Here is a 26,373-nt window from a genome sequence, read left to right as displayed (position 1 = left end):
TGCGCCACCAGGGAAGTCCGGTTTTAACTTTTATTATTATTATTATTACCATCATCATCATCATCATTATTGTGGTAAAGTATACATAGCATAAAATTTACTCTTTTAACCATGTTAAAGTATACCATTCAATGGCATTAAGTACATTAAGTACATGCACAATGTTGTGCAATCATTACAACTATTTGGTTCCAGAACATTTTTACCCCCTAGTTGGAAACCCTGGTCACATTAATCAGCTACGCTCCATTTCCCCCACCCCTAGCCCCTGGAAACCACTAATCTGTTTTCTGTCTCCATGGATTTGCCTATTCTAGATAGTTCAGATAAATGGAATTAAACAATATGCAGCCTTTTGTGTCTGCTTCTTTCACTTAGCCTAATGTTTTCAATGCTCATCCATGTTGTAGTATGTATCAGTATTTCATTCCTTTTTATTGTCAAATAATATTCCATTATATGGATATATCACATTTTGTTTACCCATTCATCTGTTGATGGACATTTGGGTTGTTTACACCTTTTGGCTATTGTGAATAGTGCTGCTATGAACTTTCAGGTCCAAGTTTTATTCGAACTCCTGTGTTCCATTTTTTTCAGTATATGCCTAGGATTGGAATTTCTTGGTCTTATGGTAATTCTATGTTTAACTTTTTGAAGAAACATCAAACTGTTTTCTGCAGCAGCTGCACCATTTTACATTCCCACCATCAATGTATGAGGGTTCCAACTTCTCCACATCTTATTGTTTTCCTTTTTTAAAAATTATGGCATCCTAGTGGGTGTGAAGTAGTTTTTCATTGTGATTCCAAGGTTTTATCTTTAAATGCTAATGATTCTTAAAACTATATTCCTAAGTATTTACCTAAAAGAAATAAAAACATTTATCTACAAAAAGACTTATACACAAATATTCAAAGCAGCTTTAATTGTAACAGCCTAAAACTGGAATCAACCCAAATGTCCACCAACAGGTGAATGGATAAACAAATACTGGCATTGTGAAATACAGTGAAATACTAACCAGCAATAAACAGGAATAAATTACACAAAACACATAGATGAACCTCAAATACATTATGCTGAGCAAAAAAGCCAGACACAAAAAGAGTTTATCATGTATATTCAATATACAGAGCTCTAGAAAAGACAAAACTAATCAATAATTGTTCTGTGGTCACCTGGGACTGGGAGTAGGGACTAGTTGCAAAGGGGCACAAGGGACCTTTTTGGGTCTTTGAAATATTTGATAAGGGTAGAGGTTACATCAGAGAACATATTTGTTGGCATTTAAAATGAGTACATTTTTTCATATATAAATTACTTTTCAATCAGGTTGATATTAAAAGTTAAAAAATACATAGACTTTCAAATACTTAGCTCAAGACTCCAAGCCTCATTTGTTCATTTCTTTCATAACTCAACAAACGTGTGTTGAGTGCCTACTATGTAGTAGTCTCTGTTCTGTGAGATAAGGATACAATAGAGACAGAGATAGTTCCTGAAGTCATGGATACCATGGTCTAGTCTGGGGGACAGACATTAATCAAATCATCAAACCAATAATGGCATCATTACAACTGTAATAAATGCTGCAATAGAAAGTTACATGGGATTATGAGCTCTTATAGTGGAAGGTGACATTGTCGAATTCCAGGTAAGTGATGGCTGAGTTAAGTTGAGATCTGAACAATGAGGAGTTCATTTTGGGGATGTTCTCTTCAAAGAGGGAAAAGCATGTGCAAAGGGCGAGTGACAATAAAGAATATTACCTGTTCAAGGATCTGAAAGCAGGCCAACACGACTGGAGTAAAGAGATCAAGGGAGAGGGAAAAGGCTGAGCAAGTCATGCTGTAGACTGTGAGTGCCTTCAGACAAAGCTCAGGACCTTGGTTATTATCATCAGAGCAAAGCAAAAAAAACGAAATTACAGATAATGGGAGTTAAGATCAGCTTTGAGTTTCAAGACCATCTCTGGCCACACTGTGAATACTGGTTTGGAAGAGAGAAGCAGCATGTTGCAGAATGACCAGCTAAGAGGCAACTGTGGAAGTGCTGGAGAGAGGTGACAGGCTCTGGTGGCAGGTGGCATTGGTTCGGAAGGGTAGAACCAGATGGGGCCAAGAGGCAAAATCCACCGAGGGGAGGTGCCATGAGGGAAAGGGAGCTGAGGGTTTGTTGGGTGGTTGGGTTGGATGGATGGAGAGATGGGCAACACCAAGAATGGGTCAGGTTTAGTAGGAAGACCATGAGTTCAATTTCAGACATGTGGAGTTTGAGGCTCCTGGGCCACCAACCTCTTTCAGATTTTCTCTTCCCTGAAATGGCTTCCCTTCCCCAGTTTCTGATGGGAAACTCCAGTTCATCCACGAAAGCCCAGCTCAGGCATTACTGTCTCCCTTCTCCCCTCCATCAGGCAATGTTCATCATTTCTTCTCCTGTATTATCCCTCTCTCCAGGGAACTGTAATACTCTATTTACAAGCCGTGTCCTCTGCTAAGCTGTCAGCTCCCTGGAGGCAGGGCTGTGAATCCGTTTTAGCACCCCTAGACCGAGTACATTATCACCATCTAATAGCTGCTCTACAAATTCTTGAGGAATGGATGTGGATACATGTATAAAACATTTAAGATTTCTACAGTGCTGTTCTCCTGAAGAGCTTAATAAGTCAAGGCAGATATAAATACAAGTTTACAAGGAGAAAGTGTGAAAGGTGAGCTATTGCAGGCATTTGGTGAGCAGGAGGAGAAGAGATGTTTGCCATTTACCAGGCCACGGTATCAGAAATACATTTGGCCACAAGGAATAGAAAACTCAGTCTCGGTGGCTTAAACTAGCAAGGGCTATCTTTCTCACATAAAAAGTTCAGAGGTGGGCTGTTGCTGGATTTCGTCTGAATGCCCAGAAGTACCATACACACTTGCTCTATTTTCCACTCTGCCATCCTGATTATATTGGCTTTTTGGTCTCATGTTCATTGTCTCTTGGTTGTAATCTGGTTGCAGCATCACTAGCCATCTCATTTGTGTTCAAGGCACAAAGAACATGAAAAATGGAAAGTCAGAGCCAGCAAAGGAGGTCTCAGGAGCCCCCCAGCCAACTCCCTCTTTCAACTCATTGGCCAGAACCGGGTCAATGACTTCCTTAGCTGCAAGAAAGACTGGGAAATCAGGAATGGGACTGTCATGGTAGTATTGGACCAATCATAATCCTCAGTTCTGTTTATAGCGAGGAAAGGGAAAAGGGTTTGGCTATTGGGAAGGTGACTTACAGTACTTGTGACTAAACAAATACAGGCATATCTCGTTTTATTGCACTTCGAAGATATTGCTTTTTTTTTTTTTTTTTACAAATTGAAGGTTTGTGGCAACCTTGCTTTATCAGATGATGGTCAGTCATATATTTTTTACAATAAAGTTTTTTTTAAAGTAAGGTGTGTACATTTTTTAGATATAATGCTATTGCACACTTAATAGAGTACAGTATAGTGTAAACATATGTACTGGAAACCAAAAAATTCTTGTGACTCACTTTAGTGCAATATTTGCTTTATTGCGGTGTTCTGGAACTGAACCCACAATATCTCCAAGGTATGCCTGTATCATCCACCTGGAATAGCTAGTGCTGTCCTGTAGTTATGTACATCCTGGTGGAGCCAGGGGGAATGGATTCTTCTCTAATGTCCATAAAAACAAGGCACCAGGGCTTCCCTGGTGGTGCAGTGGTTGAGAATCTGCCTGCCAATGCAGGCGACACGGGTTCGAGCCCTGGTCTGGGAAGATCCCACGTGCCGCGGAGCAGCTGGGCCCGTGAGCCACAATTACTGAGCCTGCGCGTCTGGAGCCTGTGCTCCACAACAAGAGAGGCCGCGATAGTGAGAGGCCCGCGCACTGCGATGAAGAGTGGCCCCCGCTTGCCACAACTAGAGAAAGCCCTCGCACAGAAACGAAGACCCAACACAGCCATAGATAAATAAATAAACAAATACTTAAGAAAAAAAAAAAGAAGTCCCATTTCACATTTAAAAAAAACAAAAAAAACAAAAAAAAAAACAAGGCACCAAAGGCACAGTTACTTCACATGGATATGAGACATTGGGCACCTGAAGCTTTCAGCACAAATGTCTCCACTTTCCAAATATTTTCCTCACTCACCATTTCTCCATCCTTCCCAACCAGTAGCCTTTTTGCACAAATAATTTGATCCACGCCAGCTCATACCTATCTCTTAAGATAACAGCCTTTCCATTCGACTAACTCCTGCTTGGGCCATTCAGCAGAAGACCTGGTGGGAACTCTGGGCTCATGCAAATGTCTTCTCTGCTATTTTATCTTTCCTTCCTTTTGTATTAGAATACTAGTAGTTTTGTATTTAATGAGAATACACATTAGGGATCCCAAGAAGGAAACTGTCTGGTAATGTGTCAGATGTTTTTCTTTTAGTGATCACCTGTGCAAAACGGTTTATGAATTTTAGGTTGAGCACAGTTTTTCAGATTTCATGCCCATGCCCATTTATTTTGGTTCTAAAGGAGGAAAGGCATGAGTTGCACAGGACAAACAGGTGGGAAGCAAGTACCTCATTGGCTTCCACTGACTACACCTTCTTCACCTAAGTCAAACAGAAGCCCATGTTCTTGACAACACAGAAGGGAACAGCATCAGGAGTGAATTATTTATCCTTGCTGTAAATATAAGCCTACACATTGTCAGCCTGTAAACACTAGTAATTAAGAAACCAGCTAAGGTCTGCTTGGGCAACGTACCTTGACAGCAGCTGCTACATAACCTGAACCTGGAGACAGTTTGCTATCCACGTGTGAGATCCCCCTCCCTACCAGCATTAACTGCTCTCTCACCTGTGTTCCCATGCACCTCATCCAAGCGCTGAGTACAGGTCTCTCCCCCACTGCAGACTTGTAGCTCCTTTTGCGTAGAGACACTGCCTCCTTCCACAGCACATCCTAAGGGTCCTGCAGAGTGCCTGGCTCACAGATGCTCAGGTAAATTGCAGGGAACGGTCCACGAGTATCCTCTTAGCTCCTCCACTAGCGGGAATGCGCAGCACGTGGGAGATTCGAAATCCTCACCAAATCCTCACCAACCAATCATGCGCCTAGTGGAATACATCCAGCCTCAGACACAATCTTTCTGCATCTTTCCAGGGGTCTGAACGTGAAGTGTGGCCATACCAAGTTCTTTCGGCTCCTCAGACCCTTCAGTTTTCAGACTGTCGGCTCCCTCTCCCCTTCGGCTCCACCTGGGACAATCTACCTCCCCAGGTCACTCCAACCGGATAATTCATGCACATCCTTCAGTTCTTTTAGCCACCAGCTCCTCCAGTAAGCCTTCCCTGACCTCCCCAAGTCTGGTTCAGGGCCCCCTCTATGACCGCTCCCTCTTGGCTCTGCAGTGTAGTTGTCCATTAGTCGTTTCCTTTTCTACACCGTGAACTCCGCAAGGGCACGAGACGATCTCGTTCTTTTGTCCCCACCGCTTATGACGCCGCCTGGAGCACAGCAGGGGTTCAAAATATTTTGGAATAAATTGATGAAGGAGTGGAGTGTCCCCAGCCTGGCGGTGCTGGGCCGGGTGTCGCTCGCATCACAGCCCCTCCTACCTGGGGAACTCCAGCCTTGGGCCCCAAGCTTAGACTCTCTCCTCAGCTTAGACCTGGGACTCCGTCAGGCAGAGGCGCGCCCGGCGGCTAGGACCCGCCTCCCGGGTTCCAGAGCGACCCCGCCCGCCCGGGCCGCGTCCTTGCGCGCGGGCCGGCTGCGGCTCCCAGGCAGGAGCCGGAGGAGCAGGTGGGGGCGACGGCCCCGCCTCCGCGTCCCGGCAGCCCCAGAGCTGGCGGCCGGGGAGTGAGCGGCGCTCACCGAGCGCAGCTTGGCCCCAGCGGCGCCGCCTGGAGCACGGACCCTGCGGGACAGAGCCCGGAGCCTAGAGGCGGCGGCGGCGGGGACGTCGGCCAGAGACGAATCCTGTCCTGTCCTCAGCACGGCCAGCGGCAGGTAGCGGCTCTGCGCGCGTTCCCGGGTCGGTGCCTGAGGGAGGAGGGACGAGCCGCAGCTGCGGGCGCTCGGGCCGTCCCGGAGCGGAGTGAAACGCCGGCGGGGGCAGCGTGCTGCGTGCGCGCATGCGGGTGTCCGGGGGCCCCCAGCCCGGGGCGATGCGCTGCGCTGCGCTGCCCAGGAGCTTGCCGCCCGCTGCCCGCCGCGCGGCGTCTCCAGGGCCCGGCCGTAACGGGACCGCGGAGGGAACGAGGTCACCGCGGGGTTGCCTGGTGACTTCCCCCGACCCGACTCTCCGTTGAGCGGCCCCTGGCGACAAGGCCGCCCGGGCCTGGTCTTCGCCAAGCTCTCCCTTCCTCCCTTCCCCACTTCACCCCCAGAACAAAAGGCTGGGGTCTCGCTGGGGAGTGGGCTGTCGCGGGATGAGCGGGAGCGAAGTAAAGAGCAGCTAGGAAATTGCAGAACTGAAGGTGGCTTGGGGGATACAGAAGCCCTCGGTGAGGAAGCCAATCTCGGAGATGTAAAGTGACTTACGCAAGGTCACACAGCTCGTGGTGACTGACCTGGGGCCAGAGCGCAGGTCTCGGGACTCCCTTCCCGGTGCTCATCTCCAGGCCCCTGAGGTCAGTAGTCTGTGCTCCAGCGATTTAGATCTGGCCATGCATGGGTTTTAAAGTTTCCTTTGGAGGAATAAGGGAGAAGGTGGCAGAGCCTGTTCCCCGCTTCCCTCAGTATACACCGGAGGCGGAGGTGCAGCGGGGTTGCGGGAGCAGGGCTGGGGGAGAGGGGACTCCGAATCTCCGGGTGGGGGCTGGAGGACAGGGAACCCAGCCCTGTCCCCGTGGGCAGGCGGGCACTGGCTCGCAGGAACAGCGCCTTCTGAGCGTGGCTTGCCAGCCGCGTGGGTGTGCCTGCGACGGGAGCGGGGGCGGCGTGGGGCCCCAGTGCGCGCTGCTCCCTGGAAAGAAGTTCTTTCCCGGGAGAGGCCGGGAGAGGTCTTCTGGCGCGCTGGGACGAGCCGACAACAGCCCCGACGCTCGCGCTGTTTCGTGACGGGCTCAGTTTGGAAGGAAAGTTACTCTGCAGCAGGAAGGTGGGCTATCACTTCGCCTCTCCAAGCCTGGGGGTGTCCTTGACTGCAGAATGAGGGCTTTGTTCTGCATAACCTGTGTGATTCAGAAAGTTCGTGCCTCTCTCCTCCTTTACAGAATCTTTATCTCTTTAGAGGGAGGAGAAGTACATTTCTTCTGGTCAGCAGTAGTAGTTATCGCAGGGACTCCAGCCTCCCCTGAAAAACAAAAAAATTTTTTTTTAAATTTTAGGCAAAGCTATTAATGGGGACGAAGCTTAGAAGAGGGGTTGGGTTGCCTTTGGGCCTGGTAATGACTTGGATAGAAAAGGAGGCTTCACAGGTGCCGGAAATGCTCCCTACCTCGACCTAAGTAGTGGTAACACAGGTGTACGCATATAGATATTTGTGAAGTTATTCCCTTGAGATTTGTGCACTTGTGCTTTCCCTCAATAAAAAAAGTAAATAAAAATTTAATGCTAAAAATCCACTCATTGTAGTAGCACACAGATTAGTGCAGTTTTCCAGCCAATGAATTTTAGAGATACATTTAAAAACCACAGAAACCAAATCAGAAAAATAAATAAATAAATAAGAACAGGGAGCAAAGAAAGTTTAGCAATAACGGGAAATGAAATACACACTGCAGAGGGCCTTACCAAATACCTTTACACGAATCACCTCACATGAGTCACAGTTCTTTAAGGACAGTATTGTTATTGTGCCTTTTTTTACAGACAAGAAAATAAAAGGTCACAGAGGTTAAATGCCTTACTCAGGGGAGCAGGGTTAAGAACCTGAGTACACAGATTTCAAATTCTATACATGCAACCATAAACAAGCAATTTTCGGCCACCTGAATCAGGGCAGAGCCATCAGGGTGACAGAGACTTGAAGGCTGGCTTCCTGCTGTGCCCCCTTTTGGTTCCTTTCCAGGAGCCTCTGTTGTTTTCATATAGTTGTGAGTGTGAGATTGTGTCACAGACTGAAGGTAGCCAGCAGCGGAAGGGATGGAGGAAGTGTGTGTGTGTGTCTAAGAACATACAGTTTTAGGAACAGGAGAAAGCCAGCTGGCCCAGCCTGGAAACCCTGTTTTTAGGAGATTTATTGTTCAGAAATCATACAGTACAGGTTGTGATTTTGCAGTCACTTAAATACACACACAAAATAAATAATATAACCTAGAAAAGATCTGAGAAACCAGAATGTAATTTACTCTAGAGGAGAACATGTAGGATTTTCACTAGGGAAAAACAGTCAACTTTCCTACATTCTAGAATTTATAAATATATGTTTATCAATGCTTATGTTTAAAAAAACCTACAAAAATAACTCAGCAGAAGGACAGAAATTTGTTTTCCAGCAAACGTGTTGTAAATATACTTACATTTGGTGCAGAAATATTTGAAACTTTAGGGTACAGGAATATTTTATCTAGAGAGAAATCTTGAGAAATATGTCCTAAAGTGTGTTCTTCTAGTGATTTTATACTTCTGCCTAAAATTCAGAAGCCGGAGGAGTAGAATGGTGTTTGTTTTACCAGCTAATATCACATTGCAGAGTTGAATGTTTGTCTTGTTCTTGGAATCAGAAAGTTTTGGTTTGAAGAAGCTGGATTAAGTGGGGCAGGTAAAGAGGTAGTTGGATGAATCTGCTCAGCTGAGTGCCATCAAGCGTGATTATGCATCACAAAGTTATCTTTAGGCGAGTTTTGCCATGTCACAGTTAGTGTTCTTGCCATCTGGCTGCTGGAATATTTAGAAAGGAGTCATAATGTTTGACTGACTCTACTGAGAGCATGACAAAACAGACTTCGAGAGGGAACTATTAAATATGAGTTAGGGTTGGTGAGAAAATGATTAATTACTTCTTATTTAGCCACCGCACAAAACCGAAGAGATGGACGGTTCCCAGCTGATGCGGAGCAGGTGCAGCACATAAGTTTTCTCACTGACTTCAGCCAATAGTGCACTTGAAACTTCCCCTTTGCCGTTCTAGTTGGGTATTTCCTTAGGCCTGCCCAAGCAGGAACCCGACCCGTTTTGCAGAAGGGGAATCGTGTGGTGAACTGCTGTGCTGAAGTGCCAAAGAGATAGAGTGAAGCAGAGCAAATGTGGCAAAAATGCCAGGTGGGCATTATGTGGGCCAGGCTCTGTGAAAGATTTTCAAGTGCATCTTGAAGGAATGTTCACCCTCTGTGGGCGATGTATTCCAGTGAGACACTGAATTTGAGATGGTGGCATCCAGAAAGGAAGTGCCAGGCCTGTCTATGGACTGTAAGCCTGTCAGCTCCTGGGAGTATCAAAGAGGAGGCAGTAGGGAGCTTGTGAGGACTTGGGTCCATGTGTGTGCAGGTGTGTGTCAGAGCAAGGTGCCCAGGCTGCCATCCACAGTGCCTTAAGAGCCAAAGGCTACCTCATACTGAATACTTGTTGTGCCTGGCTAGGCTAAGAGCTTTCTACATATGAAATCAACCCAACAGCCCTATAAGGGAGCTGATTTTTCTTACTCCCATTATCAGATGGACAGAGAGGCCAAGGGCTAAACTGTTCTCAGAATGATCATGCCACACCCTGCCCTGGTCTGCTATCAGCCAACTCATAAGCCCAAAGTGCCCTTTACCTGTCTGACTCTGCCTTATTGCCCCTGAGCTCCTGGAGGACAGGTACTATATCTGTTTCATCTCTCTTCCCAGCAGCTGCATCATGGGTGGCATGTGATGAGTAGTGAATGAATGAGTGAGTGAATGAATGAATACCTTCATATTTAAAGGTCAAAAGTCAGTTTGGATTAACTGTCCTTTTGACTTTTACTGTCTCATTCCCCTCTGTTAATATGGGTCATCAGGCATGATTGTATGGACAAGATGTATAGTAGATATCTCCTTTAAAGCTGAAGGACGCTAAGCTCAGCCTGTAAGATCAGAAGGCCTCTGCTTCTTTTAGAAATTAAATATTTCTTCTTTTGTAAAACGGTTGTAATTTGAAACACCTGGGTTGGAATCTTTCATTCATCATTTATTTGTTGTATGACCTTGGACCAATTACTTCACCTTTCTGTGCCTCAGTTTTCTCATCTGTAAAGTGGGCATAGTAATAATACTACTTATCTCATATTTAGGGTAACTAACTTAAAATAAGTCCAGTGCCTAGGACTGTGCTTGGTTCATAGTAATGTTCAATAAATTAGCTATTTTTTATTATTATTATCATCTGATGCTTTTAAAAATTGTTTGCCTTAAGTGTTTCTGGTTCCATAAAGCATTTGAGGAGTAAACAACATAAAATTAATAATGAAACTGGGGTACAGAGAACACACAGATAAGGAAGCAAGATAAAATCAAAGGTAATTTAGTGAACAAGACTATGTTATAAGGTGCAGGTAATTTCTAAAGATGAGTTTACTATAAGGTTTGGTGTAGTTTTGGGAGATGGGATTAAAAATTTGTCAGAGCTTCCCAGTAACCAAAACAAAGAGGAAAACACAAATAGTTACCCAATCCACAGTGACCATGAGATAAAATGAGATCAGTTACACAGCTTTTCCTGGTCCTGAAACTTGGGATAGCTTTCTCCTGGCGGTTCTTCAAAGCAGTCACTGTTGCCATAGAGATCTAAGTCTTCAACATGGTCCCTGCCATGAAGACAATGGAAGTTTTGTGGTAAAAGTTAATAATAAGTGTTTCTTACAACGTTATTGACTGCCGTTCCAGAGACATACTCTCAGAGCACAGCCCAATAAAAGCTCTTCTGTGAAGGGCCAGAACACTGTGGTTTGGGGATGTGCTATTTCCTTAGCTATGCTTACTGAGTGCCTGCGAGAGTAGAAAGATTCTTCCAAAGATTATAATTCTTGTGAGAGTCAGGTGAACAATCCCATCTTTAAGAACATTTGTTCTGGCTGAAGCTATATAAATGAGCCAGATCAGTTTACTTTATCCAGAAAAAGTCCAAAGGGTGTCATCATGCACATAAACTCATTAATAGATGTGTTCATGAATTTTCTTAATACTGGTAGTCCCATAATCTCCCTTTAGCTGCAGATTTTATCACACTGTTTGGAAAAAGAATAAAATATCCAGTGCTCTGTACTACCTTTTAAGCCCCTTAATACTTTCAGTACTTCTTGGTATTAAGAATAAATGATATTTGATTTTTAAACTTTTTTTTAGTACTTGAAATAATGGTCATGTCTTTTTAGTCTCATTACATATACATTAGCCCAAATATGATTTGTATCAGTTAGGATTGCATTCAGCTGCCAAAACAAACAAAACAAAAACAATGCACACATCAGAATCTGGCTTAAACAGATACAAGAGTGTCTTGTGGAGCTAGACTCCCAAGAAAGGCAGTCCAGGGGTGATGCAGGAGCTCAAACAGTACTATCAGAGAATCAGCCTTTCCCTGCTTCACCATCTTCACCATGTAGGACATCATCCTAAATCTAGTTGCCTCATGGTCACAAGATGGCTGCTGTATCTCTAGGCTTACATCTTTAGGCAGGAAGAAAGGAAATGTGTAAATAGCTAAAGAGCGAGGGCCCTTCTATTAGGGAGGTTTTGCCTTTTTAGATAGAAAGTGACGCCTTCCCCAACTACTTCTGACGACATCTCATTGGCCAGGATGGTGTCACAATGTTGCTCTAAAATGTAAAGAGTCTGAGAAGTCAAATATTTTTAGCTGGGTAAACTGCAGCTACCACCCCTCTCTCTAATTAGGGATTTTGCTCTAAGGAAGAAGAGGAAATGGTTATTGAGTAGGCAGCTAGAAGTATCAGCCACCTGACATAACTTCCATTATTAGCCATGTCCCTGACTTAATTAGAAATTACAGAAGTGACTCAGTAATTTAAAATGTTATACTTTTCTAGTTTTTCATACAATTAGCATTAGAGGATGAAACACACCCAATTGCCTTATGTAGATTCCTAAACCGCTGTCACCAGCCCTGCTTCTTTTCTAAATTTCAGATCTAAATTTCCGTTTGCCAAAAGGACCTCATATGCTTCAAATTAAACTCACTTCTCCCCGCCCATTCACCACCCCCCAACACCCACACATTTTCTCCTGCCTTCCTTAATTAATATTAGATTGTCTTGGCAAGGAGCCTTGGGGTTGTCCTGGGCTCTTTCTTCTCCCCACATCCCAGACATCCAAACTGTTATCGTCCTTGGCTCTGTCCCATTGCCGTTACTCTAATTCAAATAAATATCCATCCTCGCTCATGTGGATCCCCAAATTGGTCTACATATTTGCTGCTTCTTCATTGCCCTATAATTCATTTTCCACTCATGCCCCCAGGGTGCTGTATTTAAAACACCAGTGTCTAACATCTCTCCTTTCTTTAGAAGCTTACAAACTAAAGCTCAACCTGGTTCTGTGAGCGCCATGCTTGCTGGGACTGGTTGCCACACACCCCAGACATTCCCACGTGGCAAAGCTTTGCTCACCCCCTCCCCACTCCCTTCAATCATAGAAGACCTGTCTCAGAGGTCTCTTATGCTTTTCATGGTCCATAAGCCATGGGAACAGTTAATTACCTTTTCATTTATGTTTCCAGAACACTTTATATTTCTATTAATATGTTTTGCCCTGGATTCTATTTTGCCTGATATTAATCATGCTGCACCAGTTTTTTTAAAAAAAATAACAGCCTTATTGGGGTATAATTCACATACCATAAAATTCACTCTTTTAAAGTATGCAATTCAGTGATTATTAGAAGATTCACAGAGTCACACAACTATAACCATCATCTTAATTCCAGAACATTTTCATCACCCCAGAAAGAAACCCATTAGCAGTCACTTCCTATCCCCCCTCTCCTCAGCCCTGACAACCACTAATCTACTTTTTATTTCTATGGATTTACCTATTCTGGAATTTTATATGTGTGGAATCATGCAGTATGTGACCTTTTGTGACTGGCTTCTTTCACTTAACATAATCTCTTTTGGGTTTATGCATGCTATAGCATCTATCAGTACTTCATTCCTTTAATTAATTAATTAATTAATTTATTTATTTATGGCTGGGTTGGGTCTTCGTTGCTGCGCTCGGGCTTTCTCTAGTTGCATCGAGCGGGGACTACTCTTCGTTGTGGTGCGCAGGCTTCTTATTGCGGTGGCTTCTCTTGTTGAGGAGCACAGGCTCTAGGTGTGCAGGCTTCAGTAGTTGTGGCATGTGGGCTCAGTAGTTGTGGCATGTGGGCTCTAGAGCACAGGCTCAGTAGTTGTGGCACGCGGGCTTAGTTGCTCCACGGCATGTGGGATCTTCCCGGACCAGGGCTCAAACCAATTTCCCCTGCATTGGCAGGCGGATTCTTAACCACTGCGCCACCAGGGAAGTCCCCTTCATTCCTTTTTATTGTTGAATAATATTACATTGCATGGCCCATACTACAGTTTCTTTATCCACTCATAAGTTGATTGACGTTTGGGTTGTTTCTACATTTTGGCTATAATGAGCAATGCTACTATAAACATTCATGTATAAGTTTTTGTGTGGGCAAATGTTTTCATTTCTCTTGGATAGATACCTTGGAGTGGAATTACTGAGTCTTATGATAATTCTGTTTAACATTTTGAGGAACTTACAAACTCTTCCAAAGTGGCTGCACCATTTTACATTCCCACCAGCAAAGTATGAGGGTTCTACACCAGTTTTTAGTGTCTACTTGGGTATTGTTTTCATTGTTTTATTTTCAAAGGTTTAAACATCATTTTGTTTTAGCTGCGTTTCTCATAAAGGAGATATAGTTAATTTTTAAAACAATTTGAATATCTCTGTCCTTTAGTAAGAGAAGCTAATTATCTGTTTAACAATAGTTATTGTGGTTACTGATATAGTGGAACTTATTTTGTGCTTTTTATATACCATATGCTTTATTGTTGCCTCTTTTTTTCTTCTTTTTTTCTGCCTTTTCCTAGCAAAGTGCCTGGCACATAGTAACTTTCAATATGTAAGTATTATAAGCTATCATTTGTGGGCAGGCGCCATGTATCTATAGATTTATTTATTCATCAAGTATTTATTGATTACCTGCTATTCATGTTTATAGTTTAGTCAGTGGCTAGCATAGTGCCTAACATGTAGAAGAAGCTCAGTAAGTATTTTCTGCATTGCATAGACTGTGCAAAGGCTGAGATGCTTTTCAGAAGCTGGGTAGAGTAATGGAGAATGCCTAGGCTTAGGGGCAGCTCACTTGGGTTGGATGCGGCTGTGTCACGTCCCAGCTATTTAATCTTGGACCGTTACTTCACATCTTTGAGCCTTTGTTTCCTCGTCTGTGAAATGGGGATAATAATATCTTTCGTGCAGAGTTGTTTGGGGGAATGAAAGATAATTATGTAAATAACAATCAGAATTGCTAGCACAGGGAATCCACTTAGTACATGTGAACTACTGTTTTTGTTAATGAATTGTTTAACAAAGAGCTCTCCCAACCACATACATCAGTATGAAATCATCAACCATGTCTGCCCAGGGAATAAACTTATAGTAAAAAATGACGCTGGCTCCTTTGCTATGTGTCTGACATAAATAATTACCGGAGACATTTTTTCTCCTCATATGGTAGAACCAAGAAAAAGGACCAAAGATGTAATTGTACTTCCTCTTAATGACACAGAAATAGATTTTAAGTCTCCAGTATTCCTTAAAGCTGTCATTTACTCTAATACTCTTCTAAATTTTTGAATGAAATGTTTTTTGGCCAATCATCTTGCTCTCCAGTATTTCAGAGGAAGAATAAAGTAGCTTCAGAAATAGGTAAGATAACTGCCTAAAACAAGACAAGCAAGCAACATTTTCCTCTACATTTTAACAGCTTTTGCATGACTTTTTTCCTGGTTTTCACCTCTGTGTGTATGTCCGAAGGTTTTAGAAATTCACCTGCAGACTTTTAGAAGGAAGGCTAAAGCCGATCTGGGTTCATGCCTGGTGTTGTGCATTCCTGGTGGTCATGGATGGTCAGTGAGTTTTAAGTGATAGTGGGTGACCTGTAGTCATTTTGACATTATCTATATAAATTACGTATGCCTAAGAATGATGGGTCAGGATACCTGTCCATAAGATCTAGGAGTGCATTATTCTGTGGCTGGAGAAAGAAAGCCACCATTGTCATTTCAGACCTGTGCACCCCCTTATGGTGCTCTCTTGTTTTCTCCCAATTAACGAATGACTAGGATCGGTTACAAATGGAACCAACTCACAAATGATTCATGCCTAATGGGCAATCATGTTTTAAAGCTGTTCCTCATTGTGTAGTAACCATGTATTAACAGAAGAATTAAATCTTAGGGGTTATGGATTGGTTTGAGGAGAATTATTTTACTCTACTCTTGGTTCTTTTCCGAGCCCACTTGGTCAGTCACCTTTGACACTTGTGGCTGGCCGTAGGGGTGGTTTCAGCTGTCATGGAAGTCTGCCTGCAAGGCCAGCCCAGCGAAACCCATGGTCAGGTCTCAGTACTGTTCTTTGTGGATCCAGCTCACTTAGACCAAATTGTCAACACAAATTTATATTTTTCTTTATTCATTTATTCATTTGTATTTACCTTTTAGATGTAGAGGGGTCTCCTAACTCAGATGATGCAAAGCATTTAAAAAAATACTTCTCCACAATTGTCCCAAGTAAAGAAAGCAATCCAGAACTTTTATTTTTTAAGTTAGTTTTTCAAATGGGTAGTAATGCCCAAGATACATACTTCAAAAAGTGTAAAAAGGATATACAGTATAAAGTAAGTCTTTCTCACACCCCAGTCTCAGACCACCTGGTTGTTATACATTCTTCCAGAGATATTTCATACATATATATGCATAAGCAGGTATGGGTATACCTATATTTACATATACCTGTATTTATAGGTATACACATATAATACAAATAAAAGCATATTCATTCTATATACATTTTCTGCTGCCTGCTTTTTTCACTTAATATAACCTGGAGATCATTCCATATTGGTACATATAGGGCTGCCATATTCCTTTAATGGCTACCTAGTATGCCATTTTAAGGTACAAACTGTAATTTAATAACCAGCTCCCAGTCAGTGGGTTTATAGGTTATTTCCAGCCTTTTGCTATTAAAAACAATGCTGCAGTGAATGTCGCTGTATACATTATTTCTCGTAAGTGATACACTATGTGATAAGATAAATTCCTAGAATTAGAAAGTATACTTAAAAAATTTGATAATTTGCTCATTGCCCTTTATAGAAAGTTGTACTAATTTATATTTCCACCAGTAATTATGAGCGTCTGATGCCTTGCACCCTCTCTGATACGTATTTGCCAAACCTCTGATCTTTGTCAACCTAAGTGAAAAATGGTATCTTGGTGTGGTTCTGACCTGTATTGTCTCATTATCGATAAGGTTCAGCACCTTCAAATGTGTTTAAATGCCATTTGTATTTCTTTATCTGTGATATGTTTGGCCCATTGTCCATTTTTCTGTTGGGTCATTGCTTTCTTTTCCTGTTAAACAAAGAATTGCTTTATTAATACAAACTATTAATACATACACACAAACTATAAAGTGCTAAGAAATCTAAATATCTAGGTCATAGCAAACAGGTAATCATTTCACAATGTATACATATATCAAATCATTATGTTGTATACCTAAAACTAATACAATGTTGTATGTCAACTGTATCTCAATTTTAAAAGATTTTAAAAATAAAGATTTGTTTTTTACCACCTTTTGTCTGCAAGCTAAGGAACTTAATATACATATATTATCTCCTGCTTTATCTTCCCTTTTACCTGACAACTTTTGTTAGTTATATCTTTCTATTTTGCCATGATTAATAGTAGTTATAGTCATTTCTGTTACCATAATTTCATAGGCTCTTCAGCCTTGGTTCTATGGTTAATTCAATACTCACTGTCTTTCTTTTTGCCCTAATTTCTCTCTTCAACTCTTAATTGGCTGAAGTTTTTCCTATGGTAGTATCTTCAATACAAATTCAGGAAACATAATTCTTACATGTTTAAAAACATCTGTCATACTTGCTTTTTGACCACAGTGACAGTTTGGCTGGGTATAAACTTTTGGATCATACATTATTTCTCTGGGATACTGTGGCATGTCTAATATGTCTCCAAAACTATATCATTTTTTCTTCGGATATCATGTGCCTTTTAATCTATAGAATTAAACCTTATTTTTGAAAAATTTTCTTAAATTATATATTTGTGATTATGTATTTGAATATTTATTCTCTTCCATTCATTTGTGTCTTTTATTAAGTGAAACCATTTATCTTTTTTTGTCTGTCTTCCACATCTATCATTTTCTCTCTAACACTTTTAAATTCTTTGTCCATTTCTGTTTCATTTTATTTATTTTTCTCAATTCTCCATGGTCCTCAGTGTGTTTTCAACAATACCTGTTTTCTTTGGGCTCTTTGTAATGTGCTCTTCATTTTTTTAAATGGAAGTATAGTTGATTTACAATGTTGTGTTAGTTTCAGGTATTCAGCAAAGTGATTCAGTATATTCAGTGATATATATATGCATATATATTCATATATGCATATTCATAATATGCATATATGTTCTTTTTCAAATTCTTTTCCATTATAGGTTATTAAAAGATATTGAATATAGCTCTCTGTGCTACACAGTAGGACCTTGTTTGGTCTTCATTTTTCTCTTTCACTTCTCCCACATTGTATTTCATCTCCTATTGCCTTGCTACATCTTCTCCTTATATTTTTCCTTTGTGTCCTTAATTTAAATGGATAACTGTTTCATACAATTTTTTCAGTTAATAATTTTATAGCTTGTCACTGTTTTCATCTGCTTCACAGCAGTATATTTTCTGATAAGTGTTTTTCATCTATCATCTGTCCTTTGTCCTGTTTCTTTTCCCACTTTTTTTTTTCTAGTTTTCTTGTATAGATCTTGTGCTGGTTCTCTTCACTGTTTCCTTTTATTTAGTATTCATCTTAGAATGATTTGAATTCTTCTTAGACCAGCTATTTGCAGGAGATTTGTTTAAGGAAAAGATCAGGGCAGGTTCTAGACCAGGGAGAGTTCTCTTTGGGTCAGAGAAGTGCTCCTTATGACAGAGAGGGAGAGAGAGAGAGAGAGAAGAGAGAGGGAGAGAAGGAGAGGGAGAGGGAGAGGGAGGAAGAGAGGAAGAGAGAGAAAGTGAGAGGCTTTAGGCTGCTCATGATTTACTCTCTCCCTCACCCTTCCTCATTTCTAGCCGTGTACCCACTGGAATGGCTTGTCTTTGCCTCCTTCCCTGCTCCCTGGTGTGTCTAAGGTCCAGGGTCACTCCTGTGCTGTCCTACACACCCTTTTCCATTACTCTAAACAAGTGTTGGTGGGGCTTCCTCACTGAGGAGCCAGAGCTTCTTATTTTGGAGAATGACTCTGTGTGGACCTTGTCTGAGGTCTGCAGCCACAGGCCTACTCTCTACAACACCTTACCTAGACTCTGTATTTGATCGTCCTGGGCAGCAGGCAGCCCTGTCTCACTTATTGAAATTCAGGGTTACAGAAATCTAGTTTTTACTCTCTGCAATTGAGTTTATATTTCTGAGATTCCCTTTCCTTCCTATTTTGAAATGGTTTCCAAGAAAAGGAAGGAACAGAGATATTTTCACTCCACCATCTGAAAACCAGAAGACCTCCTTGAACTCAACTTTATTTTGAAAAGTGTTTTCTAATTTAAAAGACTAAAGCCTCACCTCTGCTGTCCCTTAGGACAAGCGTTTCCATTTCCAGGAAGCCACCATATCCTTAATTTTAAAAATTACATTTGAAAGAACTTTGCTTTTTGGAGAGGACCATAAACTATTTTTGATTTGTTTAATACTTATCTCAAAGCAATACTCATTTGGTCCTCACACTTGTGCAAATCAGGAAAGAAGGAACATGCTTTACTTTTTTATAGATGGAGAAATAGATGACCATTAAAACCAGAACTAGAGACCAGTTCTCTCAACTGTCAAACTATTCCTCTTTGATGACAGCGTTTCTAACATGCCAGATGAAGCTTTTCTAGTGAGCACTGGAAGCTTTGAGAATCCCACATCCAGAATACATTTTATTCCCACACTGATAACAAGGCCTACAGTTGGACAGGAATTTCTCCTGCACTTTTCCTCCCTTCCTATTTTAGTTGGTAATATTTTTCTTTAAATATCATTAAGATAATTATTTAATCTGTAGACACACAATTTACATAATGTGCTGCTGCCGAGGTGTGTCTCCATCTTTTGCTTGAGTAGTTGGCATGACCCCTGATATATATGTTTTCTATTTCTTCCCCATAGCAACAGCCAAGCAACAGTAATTGACACTACCTTTGGCCTTGGCAATACCAAGATACCTAAGACACAGTTCCTGTCTTTGAACCTTCAAGGAGCCCGTGGTCCAATGAAGGGAGACACACAGACATGTGAAAGGAAATTGCCAGAGTCCCTAGTGCCGTAATAAAATTGCGAACAAAGTACTGTAGGAGCAGTTAGCTCTGGCGAAGGGAGAAGAATATCTGTGCAGAGGAGTTGGCACCTGAGTGTGTTTCAAAGGATTGGTAGAAATTTTCCAGGTGGTGAAGGCCATCACATGCAGCCTGCGTAGCATGGACAAAGGCACAGAAATATAAAGAAAAGGTATGTAAGAAAACGTCACAGGTGTGGTGTGGACAGAGGATAGGATGCATAGAATAGAGTGGAGGATGAAATGGAGAACTTGACTCTGTGACGAAGAGCCTTTAGGAAAGGAGTGTATGTGAACTGGGGAGTGAAGCCCTGTAGTCTGAGAGGTAAGACCTCCAGTCAGTGTATCAGGCTTGGCTGTCAGTGAACTGTGCTTGCTGCCACGGGCGGAATGTGCCTGGTGACAGAGCTGAGGATGCCTTCTTGCCACAGGTTGTTTGAGATTCTAGCGAACTTCAAACTGGACAGGGAACTGGAGGCACCAGAACTTGGGCCAGCCATCCTGATCTGGCCCAGGCTGGCGCAGTATCCCTACTGTGAAAATACTGAAACTAAAATCTAAAGTCTCAGAAGTGAAACTAGAAAAGAAAGAATTTGTCTTGTAGACTTGTTCCCTGTGCCCCCTCCAGTCTGAACATTATTTCCTCAGTGATTCTCAGAACAGCATTTTTAGGAGTATTCACAATCCTAAGTGCAAAATGACCACCTTAGCCTTAGAAAGCAAAAAATGCCCTCCTTATAAAATCCAACATCATAAAATAAATTAAAGAGGTGGTAATTTATTTTATAAAATGACATTATTTTATAACATTGATTATGGGTTTCCATTGAATAATAAACTCCTTTTGTATGCTTAAATCATACCTCGATTTTTCCAAAATTAGACATGCCATTTTTCAGAAGCATAGCTGTTATGTAAAATGAGGCTTACTTATAAATGTGTGATTAGTATCATGTATTTTTTTTAATATTTATTTTTTTAAAGATTTTTTGATGTGGACCATTTTTAAAGTCTTTATTAGATTTGTTACAATATTGCTTCTGTTTTATGCTTTGGTTTTTTGGCCGTGAGGCATGTGGTATCTCAGCTCCCTGACCAGGGATGGAACCCACACCCACTACATTGGAAGGCGAAGTCTTAACCGCTGGACCGCCAGGGAGGTTCCCCATCATGTCTTTTTTTTTTTTTTATCATATCTTTTTAATAAGCCTCATTCTTCTTTTAGCTAATTCAAAGGCAGAAAAAAAAAGACAGGAAATCAATATTTTCTCCTTTAACTCTTGGGAACCACACACACAACGATTTTTATGGCATTTAGCCATAATTTATTTTATTTTTATTTATTTTGGGCTGCGTTGGGTCTTAGTTGCAGCATGCAGGATCTTTGTTGTGGCATGAGGGATCTTTCGTTGCATTGCACGGGCTTCTCTCTAGTTGTGGTGCGCAGGCTCCAGGGCACGTGCGCTCTCTAGTTGAGGTGCGTGATCTCAGTAGTTGTGGTGCGCTGGCTTAGTTCCCCCACGGCATGTGGGATCTTAGTTCCCTGACCAGGGATCGAACCCGCGTCCCCTGCATTGTAAGGTGCATTCTTTACCACTGGACAACCAGGGAAGTCCATAATTAAAATGCTTGAGTCAATGATAAATATTATCAATATCACTATATCTTTTTACCTAATACTGTTCAAATATTATAATGAATTCAATTATCTGGGACAAATTTGCATTTCAATAAGAGTCTTATAAAAGGAAACCAATTTCTGAGCTCGTTGTAGGTGTGACTTAGCAGCTTCCATATTAGATTGTGGTTAAAGTGTATCTTGGTTTTAGAACACACATGGACAATCTTCATAAATCCTTTAAGCATTTCAGCAGATAATTAACTATCATATCTGGTCAGGCCTGAGCAGATTCAGCTTCAGGAGCTGCTCTCGAGGCTGGTGTATCTCAGGTGTGGGAAGCCCTTCATATCACCTGTGGGAGAGGTGAATGGGCACTCAGCTCAGTTTCTGTTTCCCTTGTGTGTCAATTCCAGTCCTAAGTACAGTGTGCCATTTTCATGGACCCAGACTGCGGAAATTAAACGGATCTACAGAAAAAAAAACCTTCTCAGTAGAGGACACAACTTCCGACTGGATGGGGCAGGGCATTTCATCATCCTGGTTGTTCTAGAACAGGGCTTTTCAAACGTCAGCGGGCACAAAAATCACTTGCTGACAAGAGACTCCCAAAGACTCTGAGTCAGTAGGTCTGGGGTGGAGACTGTGCCTTTCTTACAAGCTTCCACATTCTAGAGCTACTCAAAGTATGGATTCAGACCAACAGTGTTGGCCTCGCCCGGGAGCTTGTTAGAAATGCAGGATCTCAGGCCCCACCCTAGAGCTACTGAATCAGAATCTGCATTTTAACAGGACCCCTTGGGTGATTCGTCCTCCATTAAAATTGGGGAAACACTGCTCTAGATCACTGTTCCCCAAAGCAACAAGGTTTAAGTATCACTATGGAAACCTGAAATGAGTTTAGATGGTACATAGATGAACATTTTATTTTAATAATCGTTAAGTTGATTTTTATTATTACCGTCTATTTATGGCAAATAATATTGGTTTTCCATTTATGGTAATAATTTAAAGTTTCTTTTGCAAAATAAACAATTTTAAAGTAAGTTCAGGTGGTATGTGGATGTGACAAAAACTATAAAAAGTCGTATGTTTACAAGTGACTTAACATGGTGCTTAAGAGCATGGACTCTGGAGCCAGACACCCAGGGTTTGAATGCCTGCTCCTCCAGTAATTCACTGTGTGACTTTGGGCAAGTTTCTTAACCTCTGTGGGCCTTGGTTTCCTCATCTGAAGAATGGCGATAATAGTATCTATCTGATTGGGATATTGTGGGACTTAAACACGTTCATATATGAAAAGTTCTAAGGATAGTGCCTGACACATCGCAAGGGCTATATCAGGGCTAACTTACCTTACTATAATCTAGAACACAAATGTTCAAAGATTTTTTATCTTGTGCTTTTTATTTCCCCCTACCTTATCCCCTGCTTCCTTGCTTACTCAGATCGACATGCCCCACCTCCCCCAAAAAGCTAAATATTCCAGGAATTTTGTACCATTGAGGAGAGTGAGAGCAGCAACTTCCATTTGGCCAATAAGAGGATGGTCTTCACTTAGTGAGGTGGAGGCGGGGCATGAGAGCTTACAGGTGGGAAGTCCCAGGAGAGGACTCTGCCCAGAGAATTTGCTCTGAAACAATGAGGAAGTGACAACAGAAAGTGACCACTCGTACATCATTTTCACCATAACCTGGAAAGAAGGTTTTTAAAAAATTCCATTATTATTTTACTTATAGCTTTGGCAACTTTACCACATGTTTTTCGAGAACATTTTGATGTATGCCTTATATGCTCATGGGCTCCTGGGTTGTGATTTCCTGGCTGCAGGGCACCTTTGATAAATAAATGACTGATTGGTAGAGTGGCAGGACCCTGCTGAAACCACAGTGTGAGAAATGGACCACCTCACGGGCTTCATTCGCCCGCATTCGTGCAGAAGTGAGAAATCTCTCTTCTCTTTTCCTGACTTCATAGACAAAGAAACAAGGGACTCAGTAGGACAGTGTCAAAACATAAAGAGTTGTGAGTGCCCAGAGAACCTTATTTTCAGATTCCTATTCAAATGTATTTTTAGAACCAGCAAAAGATGCTTTTGTCAAATAGTAGCAGTAATCCTTGCTTATATTTTAAAAATAGGCACATTTTCTATTTGTGAACAGCTGTGATCTGACAAACTATCCTTAGGGGAGAAAAGTGATGATGACAAGAGCAACTAGTGTGTAAAATTGTTGACCATGAGTTATTTCTCTCTGAAATAACTCACAAAGCTCAGCATATTTAACTTTTTAACATAAAAAGATAGGCAAGCCCAGTCCACATCTCTCTCCAAATGGGAACAGACAGACCGATCCGGTAGGGAAGGAAGGAGAGCAGAGGGGTTGGAGGAAGAGTTCATTACCTGCACCAAGTGGACATCAGTTCTCCTGCCCCACCCCTACTGGCTCCCTGTAAAGCGGTTGCCCTCTGGCAATCTGTGGGTCCTAGGTGGCCTGCAGACATGTTCTGCTGGCCCCCTGGTTTTTAAAAATGCTTTTTGATTTGGTTACCCACATTTCAAAACAGGATTTCACACGAAAAGCTGGATATGGGGCCTTTGGGGAAAAAATGGGAAAATCTGGGGTCAGTACTGGACTTGCATTCCTACTGAATATCAATCAGCCAGAGCTGAGGGAGCCCTCCTCCTCCAGCCCCAGGTCTTCTCTCCTGTTGGCCGGGCCCTTCCACACCTCTTCCTTCCACACCTCTTCCTTCCACTGTTCCCTCACCTCTGAGTCGATGCTCACAAGTCAGCTCCCTGCCTACAAGCAATGCTGGGAAAAGGAATTCGTGGGTTCTGGCTGAGGGACAAGGATTCATAATGGGAGCAATTCCTCAGGCATAGGAAAAGTGTCCAAAAATGGTGGACGGCCACAACAAGACAGATGTCCACCCCTACGCAAGGAGGGAGACACTTGCAGAATAGTGTCATGTCCCTGAAGCCCCTCTGTGGTTCCAGCCTTTTCCTCTTCTTTTCCAAACACACAGAGCCTCCCAGCTGCTTGCATCCTCCTACTTCTGTTATCTCTGCTTATATGCTACTTCTTCTAACTAGAACCGACTCTTTTATTTTTTTTAAACATCTTTATTGAAGTATAATTGCTTCACAATGTTGTGTTAGTTTCTGCTTTATAACAAAGTGAATCAGCTACACATATACACACGTTCCCATGTCTCCTCCCTCCCGCATCTCCCTCCCTCCCACCCTCCCCATCCCACCCCCCCAGGCGGTCACAAAGCACCGAGCTGATCTCCCTGTGCTATGCGGCTGCTTCCCACTAGCTATCTATTTTACATTTGGTAGTGTATATATGTCCATGACACTCTCTCACCCTGTCACATCTCACCCCTCCCCCTCCCTATATCCTCAAGTCCATTCTTTAGTAGGTCTGTGTCTTTATTCCCATCTTGCCACTAGGTTCTTCATGACTTTTTTTTTTTCCCTTAGATTCCATATATATGTGTTAGCATACTGTATTTGTTTTTCTCTTTCTGACTTACTTCACTCTGTATGACAGACTCTAACTCCATCCACCTCATTACAAATACCTCCATTTCATTTCTTTTTATGGCTGAGTAATATTCCATTGTATATATGTGCCACATCTTCTTTATTTGCAAATGAAGCAACTGACAAAGGATTAATCTCCAAGATTTACAAGCAGCTCATGCAGCTCAATAACAAAAAAACGAACAACCCAATCCAAAAATGGGCAGAAGACTTAAATAGACATTTCTCCAAAGAAGATATACAGATGGCCAACAGTCACATGAAAGAATGCTCAACATCATTAATCATTAGAGAAATGCAAATCAAAACTACAATGAGGTATCATCTCACACCGGTCAGAATGGCCATCATCAAAAAATCTACAAACAATAAATGCTGGAGAGGGTGTGGAGAAAAGGGAACACTCTTGCACTGTTGGTGGGAATGTAAATTGACACAGCCACTATGGAGAACAGTATGGAGGTTCCTTAAAAAACTAAAAATAGAACTACCATACGAACCGACTCTTAATAGCCACCTTTCTACCTGTTGAAAAGTGCAATAGTTTCTACCAAATATTTATTTATTGTCCCCCTTCCTCGTGTTTGAATTGATGATGACATTTCTTAGCACTCCACACCTCTCTTGGGGCATTTATCCTACTCCACCTTTTCTTATAGTTACTTGTGGCAGTGGAGAAGGTGGTGGTATGATGATGATAAATATAGCTTCAATTAAGTGTCTGCTTTGTGTCAGGACCTGTATTACGTTCTTCATCTACAGTCTTTGTTTTAATTCTGATAACAAACTAAGAGTTAAGCATGGTAGCTATTTTACAAATAAAGAAAATGAGACTCACTTAGGTGAAGTAACTTGACTAAGGCCACACAGCTGGGGAAAAGCAGCGGCAGAAGTAGAACCCAAGTCTGACTGTAAGACCAGCACTGTCCCCCGCATTCGGGGTCTCACGTGGAAACAGTGTTAGTTCTGTTCCTCTTGCCACCCTCCCCTCTAATGGTGTTTGAGTATTTTACCTGCATCTCGATGCTGGTTTTCAGAGTTATTTCATGAGTTGGGAGAAAATATAAAAGCCTTTGAGAATCTGGCTTTTTTTATCCTAAGCATTTTTTAATACACTGCAGAGCAAAATGACATTTTTAAATGTACGGGAGAGCACAAAGCATCAAAGAGCTCCTGGGTACAGCCTGTGACTTCCTGGAGCCCTGCATTCTTAACTGTCAGATTTTAACAAATACTTCTCTAGATAATTGCTTAATTATTATATCTGTCAAGAAAAAGCCTTCACAGCCATCAAGTACTAAGTATAAAAATATGCTTTCATCCTGGAGTTTGAAAAATCATTCCTGAGATTTCAGCAAGACAGAAGCCCCGTGGCACATGGTCACTCTCAGATTTGTGAGGATAAAACTAGATGGAGAGCAAAGGATGCTGAGGTTAGGGGGAGCACATGGAAGAATTATATCGATACTTACCTGTAGGAGGTCCTTTTCACTCGAGGGTCTCTAAAATACTTTGCAAAATGGAAGTAGAGAAGTAATATGATCTGAATTATACCAAGTTAGTAAAACAAAGAAATGAGGTTTTGGATCAGAAAGGCCAGGGCTTTTATGCAGCTCTGGTACTCCTGCTGAAACTTAGTAGAAACTACATAACCTCTCTGA

The 26,373-nt window shown here is 41.9% G+C and overlaps 1 protein-coding gene and 1 long non-coding RNA gene across 3 annotated transcripts in view; one reads left to right on the top strand and one right to left on the bottom strand.

The window, feature by feature from the left end:
* Nucleotides 1-5,882, bottom strand: part of LOC114235457 (uncharacterized) — a 154,128-nt gene extending 148,246 nt beyond the window's left edge. For both annotated transcript variants that reach the window (XR_009008885.1, XR_003621628.2), the window contains exon 1: nucleotides 4,859-5,882. This is a non-coding gene — a long non-coding RNA (uncharacterized LOC114235457). The remainder of the gene's footprint in view (nucleotides 1-4,858) is intronic.
* The window catches only part of WIPF3 (WAS/WASL interacting protein family member 3), an 86,281-nt gene continuing 65,789 nt past the window's right edge, over nucleotides 5,882-26,373 (top strand). The window contains 1 exon segment of the mRNA XM_057550325.1: nucleotides 5,882-6,013. The gene's annotated coding sequence lies outside the window, so the exon portion shown is untranslated.

This window comes from Balaenoptera acutorostrata, chromosome 7, assembly GCF_949987535.1.
Source record: "Balaenoptera acutorostrata chromosome 7, mBalAcu1.1, whole genome shotgun sequence".
Lineage (NCBI taxonomy): Eukaryota > Metazoa > Chordata > Mammalia > Artiodactyla > Balaenopteridae > Balaenoptera > Balaenoptera acutorostrata.
The sequence above is the reverse complement of the archived record's forward strand: the minus strand, read 5'-3'. Positions and strand labels throughout refer to the sequence as shown.